The following is a 14,142-nucleotide window of genomic DNA, read 5'->3' on the forward strand; positions in this document are numbered from 1 at the left end:
CTTTTCTTTGGTCTTGAAGCGTCTTCGTGGAAATTTCATTAGGATCCCATTTTCGTACCTTTGTCAATTTTATTGACAAAAAGGGGGAGAATTAATGTGTAGTTCACACTACAAATACATATGGTTTATGTGCTTTACGGGTCATTATGTAAGGGGGAGTGGTTTTCATATTGAGACGAAAGTATTGACTAAGGGGGAGTGATATATATCACCATAGTATTCTTGTCGAAGTTGTGATATGAGAACTTTGATGTTGTGTAATAATACTATGACACTTTATAACAATGACCGAGAGCTTTTGTTTTCTCATTGTTATGGATACGGAACTTCAACAACTATGATGCTGAATTGAACATCTATGGAATCATGGGAGTACTTGGAAAAGACGAAGTTTTCAAGTAACGTTGAAGCACCAAGGTGATCAAGCATGTGGACGAGAAGCTACAAAGTTTTATTTATTTTGTAATTCATATGTATTGATAGTTTTGTCACTAAAATTGACAAAGGGGGAGATTATTAGAGCATTGCTCGGTCGAACTCGCATGTGTTGCTATGTCAAGCATGTTTGTCAATATTAGTGATCAAAACTATATGTCTTGATTTCTAGTATACTTATGACTAAGTCTCGGTCTAGGATAGTTAAAATAGTTGAGCTCTAGACTCCATGGCGATTATCTTGCAAAGACGAAGAACTACTCAAGGAACCAGTGGAACTTCATCCGACCAAAAGGTATGTGGAGACTTGAACTCATCTTGTGACTCAAAAGTCTATCTACTCTATCTTCTACTCTTGAGACAAAAGTCGTATAAGTATGATAGTTTTCATACATACAAATTTGTTATTTCGAGCCGAGTTTACTCGCCTATCTTTTTCTCGAAATATGTGTTGGTAAGCTTTTGCTTTAACCATCTTCATCTTTACCCGTGACGAAAGTCATGATGACGTTTCAATCTTGAAAATAGATTTGATGACGATAGTCGATTCTTTATGTCTAACGACTGTTATAACATTATAGAAGAATGTTTCAATGATTGAAATGTAGAGTTGAGAATATGTAACCACCTATGGATGTAAGCATATAGTATGTTCGCATATTAGTGTATAAATCCATGTGCCGGAAACCAAGTGCGTGCATATGTGTACATGCGGTATTGGTGAAGGAGACAGGTTGGGTACGCGTACTGGCGGAAATTCACGACCATGAAATTCTGCTGAGTTTGAAGTTTACGAACTCAAAAACCAGTCACCTTAGGTACGCGTACCCGTACCCGTACGCGTACTGGCGGAACTTTTTCACTCGAAAAAGTCTGCTGAGTTTGGAAACTAAAACCAACTCAAAATCCGGTAGCTAAGGTACGCGTACCCAAGCTAGTTATTTCTCAAATCGGTAGTTCATGAACTTAAATCAATAAATTATAAGGTACGCAATCTTTGCAAACCGTGGGTATATTTTTCATGAATTGATTCAAATGAATCAAACAGATTTTGTTTCAATTGTGTCTATGTATAAATACCTAAGCAATTGAACAACTCTTGAACTAGTTCTTATGAGTCATTTGAACTAGTTATGAGAAAGATGAATACGGTTAATATGAAAGCACTCATATGGATAACCATTGGTCAACCATTTGTGAACCAACCAATGTACACGTTTAGGTACGGTTACTCAAACCTAAATGAATACATCTCATTTGTATGTGACACGCTAAGTTTTGATCTAACGGTTGAAAGATATTAACTTGGATAAATCAGGTCTTTCATCTAACGGTGATTATTGAATGCTTTGTTACCAAGGAAACTTAGATTGCAAACCCTGATTTGAAAACTATATAAGGAGACGTCTAGCAACTGTACAAAACTAATCCCCACAACTCATGCGTGATACTAGTTGGTTTGCTAGAGTCGATTGTCCTTTAATCGTAGGTTTCTTCTCAAGACCCTGTCGATTAACGACTGAAATACTTCATTGGGATTGTGAAGCCAGACTAAACACTTTTCTTGTAGTTGAGCGATCTGATCTTGCCATTTTCTATCGTACGAGTTTAATTGAATAATTGACTTGAGATTATATCTCCGATAGGGAAAGATAAAAAGAAATCACAAACATCTTTGTCTCATCGTTTGTGATTCCACAATATCTAATTTCGCTACTATATGATTTAGATTATTGTGAGGTGATTGATAATACTAGGTTGTTATTCAGGAATATAAGTCCGGTTTCTCAATTGGTTCTTGTTCACCTTGATTTTATCAAAAGACAGAACAAAACTTTTAGGTTTATCTGTGGGAGACAAATTTATCTATCCTTGTAGACTTTTCTGTGTGATACAGATTTGTTTATTAAAGTCTTCGACTTTGGGTCGTAGCAACTCTTGGTTGTGGGTGAGATCATCTAAGGGAATCAAGTGTCTAGTATCCTGTTGGGATCAGAGACGTAAGGAGCGCAACTGTACCTTGAATCAGTGTGAGATTGATTAGGGTTCAACTACAGTCCAGACCGAAGTTAGTTTGTAGTAGGCTAGTGTATGTAGCGGCTTAATACAGTGTGGTGTTCAATCTGGACTAGGACCCGGGGTTTTTCTGCATTTGCGGTTTCCTCGTTAACAAAATTTCTGGTGTCTGTGTTATTTCTATTCAGCATTATATTTTGTTATATAACTGAAATAATACAGGTTGTGCGTTTTATCGATCAATAGTGAAATCCAACCTTTGGTTGTTGATTGGATATTGATTGATCCTTGGATATTGGTCTTTGGTACCTTCCAAGTTTATTATCCTTTTATTTGATAAAGACTCGCATATTTCTATTTGCTTGCGCATAAATCAAATCAAGAGATAGAGATATTAACTCCATGATATACTTTTTATTAAGATTGAGTCTAACTGTCTAGTTGATTCTCTTAAAAGTATATTAGAGTTCGTCCATACAGATTGCTAATCTAAATATTGGGTGTGGTTGTTAGAACCCCGCTTTTTCAATTGATATCAGAGCAGGCAAACACGTTAAAGACCTTATAAGTCTGTGTTTGTAGCGATCTGATTATGGACGAATCTATCTCTAATAACGTACCAATTCAGAAATTACCAGATTATTCTAAAATCTTGGATTCACCTGAGATAACTGTCATATCTAAGTCAATATCTAAACATTTTCTTGATGTAAAAACTGTTTTTGATTGGGAAACTCTCCTAGAAGATCAGTTGGATGAATTTTCTGATGAAGGTGATCAGATATTGATAGAGATGTTGATGAGGAAGTCTCAGAGTATGTTAAGTTTTTGGATTCGTGGAATATGAAGAAGATTACAACTTCTCATGTCTCACCTCTTCTGACTCCTCTCTGTCGAGAAAACAAGAAATTAATAAAATGTTACGCAGGTATTTATTTTTCGAATCGTTCTAACGAATCGATCCTCAAGGATTCTGAGGAAAACCTACGTATGAAGTTACTTGAATGTGATAATCTTTATCAAAAGTGCTTTTTGTTGGAAGAGAAACTTGCAGAATCTGAAGCAAGGTTTAACTCTCAACAAATTAGTTTTGATGACAGAGAAAGTGTTTTTCTCGCTCGAGAAAAACACCTTGAGGCTGATTTAGCTGCTGCTCTTGATAAAATCAAGATGTTGGAAGATGACTTGAAAAAGTTCAATACTAGTTCAAGCAAATTAACCATTATGCTAGGAGCAAGTAAAAATCATCGTGATACACGAGGATTGGGCTATAAGGGAATAAATGCTCCAAGTATTAGCAAAGAGGTAAAATTTGTCAAGGCTAGTGATTCTTCTCAACAAAAGGTTTCCACTGATGGAAAAGTGAAATACCTTCACCGACATTTAAGGTTCGAAAGAGCGAAGTATATCAACCTCCAAAGTCATCACATACGGATTGAGGTAAGAACATTCCTTATGTTTGCCACTATTATGGAAATAAAGGTCATCTGGAAAGGAGATGTCGTTTCCGTATAAGGAATGAGAAACTTCATGATGTTCTTGTTTGGGAATCACAAGAAGTTGTGAAACCAAGATCATATGTTAAGGCTAATCCTCTTAATGCTACAGGTTGTAATTGTCCAACCTTTAGGCAAAGGAATCAGTGATGTGATAAACCTATTTTTGCCTATAAACGTCATACGAATCCTTTTCACAATCGTAATGGTTATCAAAAGGATAAGTTTGTAAAGACGAAGACAAGATCTGATGTTCCCAGTTGGAGAAAGACTAACTTGCAAAAGAATAGTCAATCCAATCCTCTTTCGAGAAATCTTGAAGAGAGTAACGGGAAGAAGGTTCCGGTTGTTTCTAACGCACTCATAAGTGGGTTCCAAAGAAAGTCAATGACACCTTGAGTGTGAAAAGGAATGATCTCCCAGAAAATTCCATGACTATGGAGAAGGCAGTATCCATGATGATGGAACTTAAAAAGTTCTTTGGAAAGATGGATTTGGATGTGAAAGGTTCCAAAAGTGATGTCTTTCATGATAATCCAAAATTAACTTGTGGTGATCAAGACATTTTTCACCTCAACACAACTTGAGTGTGTTTTAAGTGCATCCTCACCAAGGAATGCCTTGTTATGTATACGGTGAGGGAAGCACGAAAATTGGGGCGCACAGATTATGTTTGGTAAGGCTGTAGAATTCAATTGGATTCATCTAAAAAGGTATGTCTATAAACTTGAGAAAGATTTGTGCTTTTATTTGCTTAGAGAACTTATAATGATTCACATACCTTTATTATCGTTCTTTTCTACCTAACTTGATCCGTATTTAAGGTTCTTAAATGTTTAGGTTTGAAAATAATAGTTCGGGATGTTTGGAGTACATGGTACACATACCAGGTATGCATGACATAATTTAAAATCAAAATCCAGGGGTTTAAGTACGCGTTTGCATACTTCTCCAGGATACGAAAATTCGTTTGCAAACCTGTATGCATACTTGACGTCGATATTCGGTAAATTTGTTTTGGCCGTAACTTCTTCGTTCGAACTCGGAATGACCTCATTCTTTTTGCATTCTCTTCCTATTTGAATTCTTTTCAAAATGGTGATGAGAAATCCTAAATTTGAATGAGTTTAGGTTGGTCTTTGTCCCGTATCTTTTTTTTGAGTAATTTGCTCTGTTTCGTCGCACTAGTTCTACTTTTGTTGAACTTGGGCACTTGGATTCTTGGAGTAATTCTATTATAAGCTCATTGTAGCTTTTACAAGAATGATGTTGGTGAATTACAAAAAAGGAAGTTCAAGAATGGGCAGTAGTACACATTGTTATGGGATTCTTGAATGTTCACAATCATCTTATGTGAACTATGATGCATGGTCTTTTAAATCCGTACCCAAGATAGTTATTTCTCAAATCGGTAGTTCATGGACTTAAAACAATAAATTATAAGGAACGCAATCTTTGCAAACCATGGGTATATTGTTCATGAATTGATTCAAATGAATCAAACCGATTTTGCTTCAATTGTGTCTATGTATAAAGACCTAAGCAATTGAACAACTCTTGAACTAGTTCTTATGAGTCATTTGAACTAGTTATGAGAAAGATGAATAAGGTTAATATGAAAGCACTCATATGGCTAACCACTGGTCAACCATTTATGAACCAACCAATGTACACGTTTAGGTACGGTTACTCAAACCTAAATGAATACATTTCATTTGTGTGTGACAAGATAAGTTTCGATCTAATGGTTGAAAGATATTAGCTTGGATAAATCAGGTCTTTCATCTAATGATGATTATTGAATGCTTTGTTACCAAGGTAACTTAGATTGCAAACCCTGATTTGAAAACTATATAAGGAGACGTCTATCAACTGTGCAAAACTAATCCCCACACCTCCTGCGTGATACTAGTTGGTTTGCTAGAGTCGATTCTCCTTTAATCGTAGGTTTCTTATCAAGACCCTGTCGATTAACGACTGAAAGACTTCATTGGGATTGTGAAGCCATACGAAACTACTTCCTTTGTAGTTGAGCGATCTGATCTTGCCATTTTCTATCGTACGAGTTCAATTGAATAATTGACTTGAGATTATATCTCCGATAGGGAAAGATAAAAATAAATCACCAACATCTTCGTCTCATCGTTTGTGATTCCACAATATCTAGTTTCGCTACCATATGATTTAGATTATTGTGAGGTGTGATGAGTGCCAAATATTGTATATATTTATCCCTTTTTGTTGGCATTTAACTCATCTTTTGTGCAGTAATTCTACATTTTATCCCATATTCTGTATTTTCATTGTTTTCAAGAATAAATATTTTTCTTACTTAATTTTGCATTTTTAGGTAATAAATAAAGTTTGGATGAATAGCAGAGCGGAAAAGTAGTGAAAAGCCGGGAGGAATTACACAAGGAAGCCGCGAAGAATGTTGTGCACAAGACCAAAAGGGTAGAAATGGGCTCAAGAAGGAAGAATTGTTCTTAAAGAAGATATGGGTTTGGCATACCCGAGGCCCAAAACCCTTACCCAAACCCATTTTCTATATCCATACCCGCCTCCATTCTCAGCCGTTAGATCGGATCCATCTCATCATCCAATGGTCGCTTCTTCATCGTTCATCAAAATCTGAAGTCCCTGAAAAACACCATAGTACCTAAATTCCAAGCCTTCAGATTAGATCACATTTAGATCCTACGGTCGCTTCTTTGCCTGCGCATCAAACCTCGATATTTCCGCTTAACACTACAACACCTAACTCCATCTGGTGTCGTCAATCTTGTTGTATCTCATAATCCAACGGTCGCCACATACCTCTCCATCGTATCCGTTCGATTCAATCTATATGGGATCATCCAACGCTCTTTACTTGCTGTTCATCAAAACTCGCTACGTCCGTCTAACACCCTAGTCACCGAACCCTATTACCCAACCAAACGGACCCTTCTTCTCCATCGGGTTCTTCCTCTCTTCTTCCCAAACAACAGAGAGCTGCTCTGCAACTCCATCACCTCCACCAGCTACACCTTCTTCTCGAACCACACCACCACCACAACCATCCGACAACACCATGATCTCCAGTAGCGCCACCCGACAACAGCAGCATCCTATCCCCCTAAGCCTAGCTGTTGTATCTAACCCACACGCATCTCACTGACCTAGATGTGGGTTTGATGCAACACCTCGATTTAGGGCATCAGAAGAATGGAGAGGAGCATAGGGAACAATTGCAGAGCATGGGTCAGCGTCGAATTGGGTAAATTTTATTTTGGGAACCCTAATTTTTGGGATTTGGGGGAAACCCTAATTTTAATGTTTGGGTATAAATTGAGGGTTGTGTATCACTGTTAGGGGTGTTCTTGGGTCATCCGAGATACCCCCTAATTGGGTTAATTTCATTGCATATCTTCTTCTTATCCACTGTTAACGTGTGTTGTGTGAATGTTCAATTGTTTGTTGTCTTGTGAATCTTCTATTGTTAGTCCTGTAATTCCCATGTTTACTTATATGTTCTTGTTTTGAGTCTTAATGCTTGACAACATGAAAGCTCCTAACTCCAGCATGTTCTAATCCATCACTAGGGTGAGAAGACCCTTGAGCCAAATGGTTAGCCATTTGAGTTAGTCCCTGTTGAGCTAAAAACAGTTAGGTTAGTGACTTTCCAAGGGTTCATTGGCTTGTGATTAGTGGTGCTTTAAACAGACCATTAATGCTAGGAGTCAGTGATAGTCTGAGGGATTAACAAAGCCATATTAGTTAGAGACCTAGACCCTAAGTGACCTGTGATTGCCTATGCTTTAATCAGATAGGCAATGCTAGGGGTTAATCCAAGGACTTTAGGTAGCTAACTAGAAACATGACAAGGTTAACCTAGGTGAACTATCTAGGTGAAAGAGAATTCTCATCCATCTCCATACACTTCCATTCCCACTGTTTTCAGTTTCTTCACTGTTTTCTTTCACTTGTTTTACCTTCATTGCTCACTGTTTTAACCCTTATCTCATTATCAACATCTTCATGTCACTTATTGCCTCTGTCTCTGTTACTTTTAAGTTATTATTGTTGCTCTTGCTCACCACTGTCAATATCTTCACTTTTACTCACTGTCAACATTTCTGTCTTGCATCACTATTCACTGCCTTCATCCATCACTGCTCACTACCACTCTAGTTCATTGTCACTGTCACCATAGTTTACTGCCCTTAGCTCACTGTAGGATAACTTTAGCTAGGAAGATTTCAATCACACTCAAGTCCCTGTGGAATGACCCTGTTCTTGCACACAAGCTACAACTGACCATGTGCACTTGCAGGTATCACTGTAGGCATCCATTTATTCTCTTATTTTCACATCTATATTCGCCTACCAAGGTGATTGATAATACTAGGCTGTTCTTCGGTAATATAAGTATGGTTTATCAATTGGTTCTTGTTCACCTTGATTTTTATCAAAAGACAGAACAAAACTTTTAGGTTTATCTGTGGGGAGACAAATTTATCTATCCTCGTAGACTTTTCTATGTGATACAGATTTGTTTATTAAAGTCTTCGACTTTGAGTCGTAGCAACTCTTGGTTGTGGGTGAGATCATCTAAGGAAATAAAGTGCCTAGTATCCTGCTGGGATCAGAGACGTAAGGAGCGCAACTGTACCTTGAATCAGTGTGAGATTGATTAGTGTTCAACTACAGTCCAGACCGAAGTTAGTTTGTAGTAGGCTAGTGTCTTTAGCGGCTTAATATAGTGTGGTGTTCAATCTGGACTAGGTCACGGGGGTTTTTCTGCATTTGCGGTTTCCTCGTTAACAAAATTTCTGGTGTCAGTGTTATTTCTATTCCGCATTATATTTTGTTATATAATTGAAATAATATAGGTTGTGTGTTGTATAGATCAATAGTGAAATCCAACCTTTGGTTGTTGATTGGATATTGATTGATCCTTGGATATTGGTCTTTGGTACCTTCCAAGTTTATTATCCTTGTATTTGATAAAGACTCGCAGATTTTTATTTGGTTGAGTATAAATAAAATCAATATATAGAGATATTAACTCCTTGATATACTTTTTATTAAGATTGAGTCCGACTGTCTAGTTGATTCTCTTAAAAGTATATTAGAGTTCGTCCATACAGATTGTTAATCGAAATATTGGGTGTGGTTGTTAGACCCTCGCTTTTTCAGACAATACAACTAATCCGTTCACACTTCGTGTGATCATCTATGGATACGAGATCGAGGCAATACAACAACGAAGTATGTTTACTTGATAATAGGTTCGGACTTAACCAAATACTAGGGATTGTCTATCAAGTAAAATAGGAATTAATGTTTGTGTAATTTACTTTAAATTATAATAAACACAATTATAATTGCGGAAAATAAAAGTAAATGACACAACAATATTTTGTTAACGAGGAAACCAGAAATGTAGAAAAACCCCGTGACCTAGTCCATAATTGAATACTCTCAGAATTAAGCCGTTATACAAAATCAAACCAACTGCTTATAGTTGAGACCAAGCAACTAAACCTATAGTTCACCTAGTTCCCTCAGTATCCCTATGCCTCCAACTTGTAAATAAGTCACGCACTTGGAACAATTCCTTTGGTTCCTATTCCAAACTGTAAAGGAACAACAAATCTGTCCGGTAACAACTCTTTTCAAACAACGTTATATGAGTTTGACAAAGGCTCTTCCGTTTAACCAATAAACTCCTTTGTCGGATCCTTATATCAATCTCTCAACAACTACCAAAGTAATTGTTAGACTTATGCAATCAATACTATTAATCACAAAGATGTGTATTGATGTCGATCTACTCAACTAATCAATCCAATCTATCACAAAGATAAGCCGATTATAGTTGGATCCCATTCCAGCCGGAACAAGTATTGTGCACACCAAAGATTATGAACCCAAAAAGTCTTATTGTCTTCAAATCTTCTTTAATCTTCAATCAGCACCTGCACACAATCAACTTGAATCTCTTATGACCAATCACACACTTAACGTTGGATTATCACAAGACGTCTTTAGATCTAAAATCAGTCTAAAGATCCCCGTCGAAACTTCGATCTAGTTTGAGTGAATCTTACATCAGAAGAGAAGATTCTCAAGCATAAACAAACTAGGTGCAATCAAATTTTAACAACCGTTAGTCAATCAAATCAATCGGAAACTAATAATAAACTGCACTTATGTAGTTTCCCACCAACGGTACTGATAGATCTTCTCAATCCCAAAGAAGTCTTTAAACCGAGCGGCCATAAGAGATTTCTCCTAATTAGGGTAATCTCCTCTCCTATAGGCGGCTCCACCAGTAACAACACAGCTGAGGTAGTTTTGCTGGCTCTGAGGATTAGTTTGCTAGAAATGCAAACTTCAAGTATTTATAGACAAGGAAGTTTGGATACCAAGGAATTTCCAAAGTCGAATATTCTCAAAGATATGCAATAAACACAAAATCGGTTTTCATAACTCCTGGAAATGCACTGTCCAAATATTGACCGAAATCCCAATAAAAAAATCTATAATTAGTAAATGCATATTACTAATTATTATTTTCTAAAGATATGCATTTAATTGCTGGAGATTAAATAGCATATAAAACTAAGAAACCTTAAATAAAAGATTCTCAATTTATTTCGATCCTGGGATTCTCCTTTAGCTATTAAGGAATATCTTTGAACAATTAATGATAAGAGTTACTGCACATGTTCAAACTATGTCGACATCTTTACTTTGCAAGTACTTTTTCATACTTACAATCTTGGAAACGATTTGCCACACTTCCAAACAAGTTTAGAATTAGTTCGTATGAATTATAAGAACTATGTGATTGATTATCCTATCAAATCACTAATCATGGGTTTCACGGTTCTACCAAAACAACTTCGGTTCTACCTCCATGTGAGTACTGTGCATAGTCACACTAGTTACCAAAATTCGGTTGACTAGGTACTAGGATTGGTTCCCCACAACTTATGGTAACTACCTGTATTCGGTTGCACATGTCCATAGGATCGGTTCCCCCAAAACTAGAAACTTGATGCACATGTTCATAGGATCGGTTCCCCCATCTACTAAAAACGTGTTGCACCCCTTACAAGGATCAATTCCCTCTTGCAAATTTGTTGCAACTCTTACTAGGATCGGTTCCCTAATGACTAGATAAAAGTTGCTATTTACAAGGCATCAATCATACCATCTTGAGTGAATACTTAAGATCGGTTTCACTAATAAAAGTCATACCAATACATAAGTCAGGCCTTGTGAATAGTTTTACCAAGATACATAAACAAGTTTATGAGCGGTTATACTAAACACACATATTGGTAATTCAAAATATATTTGCAATGAATAACAATACCAATAATCCTAGTGGTTTCCTTTTCGATTCAAAAAACATGTTTATGAACTTACTTCCGTTAAACGAATGTAAAACATTATTTCCTAGGATGAAATCTTTACTCATACCCATACATAATCACAATAGCATTCATATGATCATGTGGATGTCTTATATACAAAGTTTAATGGTTAAGCAATAAACCTCGTATTGTATTCCTTAATACTATGTCTAACTAGAGTTTCATACACAGCTTCGCAGTTACGTTTTCAATATGCAGGACTTGAAAGATACGTTAGGGAATGAAACAGTTCAAGTCAAATACTACTAACCTCAAGAGCAAGGATGATGTTGTCGTTGTAGCTCCATACTTCTTCACATTCTTCAAGTCTTCATGTAATACTTGTAAGTCTCATATCCTAACACTTTCAAGCTAAACTATACGAAGTTGACTCTAGTATATAATCAAGCGACTCTTTAAATGAGTTTTGATTCACTAAAATATGACAACCAAACTTGACATACCAACGCTTGGTGGGTTCAACCGAGCTATGCTCTAATAACTTGTCATATATCAAAGTTTAAGATGAGAGATTCTTGTAACCATATTACAAGTTCGTTTTGCTTCAAAATGGATATTTTGATTTTTTTTTTGTGCACAACTTAATACGAATATCTTCATACTCATTTGATTTCATTTGCCAATTTTCAATGTGATAATTGTGATATATGTGAATTTTTTTATTACAAATTTTGTATATACATAAATATAAAAAAAAAATCCTCATTTAAATAGTTCTTGTATATACTTAGATACATTTTCGGGTTTCCTATGCATATGCATGAATATGCCCAAATATACATATGAAAATTTTCTTTTGGTCTATTCAAGTTAGACTTCCATATAAAAATATTTTTTGTGGTCCCTAATATATTCTTATACAGAGGTTTTACTGTATTCTTCTTACTCAATGATGTAATTTCTGGAATAGTGATCTTTGGGAACTTAATATGTATGTTCAATTCCATTTCTTCTTGTTGTTCATCAATCCGTGAACCAGATAAAACTTCAATTATGTAATGACAAAACAACGCATGTTTATCAAAGTACTTTTTGAGGAGGAATGATGAAGCTAAAAGTTTCAGTGTAAGTGTCTTTCGAAGCCCAACAGTTGTTGCGATTAACAAAAAGACGAGTATTTTGGTGACTACAATAGATAAAGTTCGATTTTTCTTTTCTCCATGAAGTTACTTGTTCATCATGAGTAACCATATGGTCAGAACCATAACTGACCATAATAACAGTCGAACAACTGTTCGTAAACCATGAAAAAAATAGATCCACTTCTTCTTGAATAAAACGTTCTTCTCAATGATAAACACAACTATCTTGATTACGCCATCAGAGACTAGCCTTCGGCAAATTAAGTACCAGAAATAATAATAAAAACTTCCACAACAAAATTTCTACAAATCTATAATTCTTTAATTCTTGTACAAAAAATGTAGTGAATATTGAAATAGAAATCAACAGAAGAAGAACCACTTGTACAACAACCAAAGAACTGAGAATGTGCTTGTATTGATATTTGGAGGGTATATAATTACCAAACGGATCATTTTCGTCTTTTGTTTCTGATATTCCTTCCGTAGGATCCATCAATCGTGACTTTAATGTGACTGATTTAGTTAAAGAAAATCTAAAAATAAAAACCAAATCTAAGAAAATAAAATAAAATAAATTCTTTTTTTATTTATTTTTTTTTCTTCGCACTTTTCGCTTTGTCTTTGACTTCAGATCTTTAAGTAACCACCAAAAGCTTTGGAAACTTTTTCTTTCGCTCCAAATTTGAAAATATGTGGTGAAAACACAAAAACCCAAAAATATAAAATAGAACAAATAAAATAAAAATAAAAACTACAAAAACAAAAACAAAACCTAAAAAATTAAATCTAAAATTCTAAACTTAAAGACAAGTCCGCGTCGGCGGCACCAAAAATTGATGTGATTTTCAATGATGTTGTAGTAATTGTTCGTTCAAGATTTGTGAAGAAATAGATTTTTAAATTAAATTTCTAAGCTAAACAAAGATAAACTCAAATAAAGTGATATCAAGATTATGGAGGAGACTGGGGATATGGATTCCACTATTTACCAATATCAAAGTGATTTAAATTCTCTAATTATAATCATGCAAATCATGCGTTCGAATTGATTCTAAATATTGCAAAAGTTGATTTTTAGAAATAACAATTGTAGATTGAAAGTATGGGACATCAAAACCTAGGCTAAGCATGCTCCATCAATTGAAATAACAATTGCTTAAAAAAAACCATTTTATCAATTTATTTATCAAGGCAAATAATCATAAAATAATTGCATAAATTAAATAAAATAGAAAATACCACTCTTCATTGGCGAAATAGATTCCTCCGTCTCCCCAGAGAATGGGTTTATCTCATCATGTTGGAAACACACTCAAAAGTTGATTTCATTGCTCAAAGGGTGTTTACGAAGGTGAAAAATAATAAAACCGGAAGTTTGGAACGTTGTATTGGCGTTACAATCCAGCTACTACACTGAATTGATTGTCGCAGATGAACTATGCCCTAAAGCTGTTGCAATAGACTGTTACAAAGATCTAAAAATAAACCGTTGGGAAAAATAACACACTAGAAATAAAAGACTGCAAAATGCAGTATTATGTTCTTCGTGTATTCTTCTTCCTCCTGGTGATGAATCTCACTGCAAGTCTCTATTCTCTGCTCCCTTTTATCCCTAAACTCTCGATAGATCTTCTCTATCACCACAACATTTCTTTTATAGCAAACAGGGCCAAGAGATCC

The sequence above is a fragment of the Papaver somniferum genome, chromosome 1 (genome assembly GCF_003573695.1).
Source record: "Papaver somniferum cultivar HN1 chromosome 1, ASM357369v1, whole genome shotgun sequence".
In the NCBI taxonomy this organism is placed as follows: Eukaryota; Viridiplantae; Streptophyta; class Magnoliopsida; order Ranunculales; family Papaveraceae; genus Papaver; species Papaver somniferum.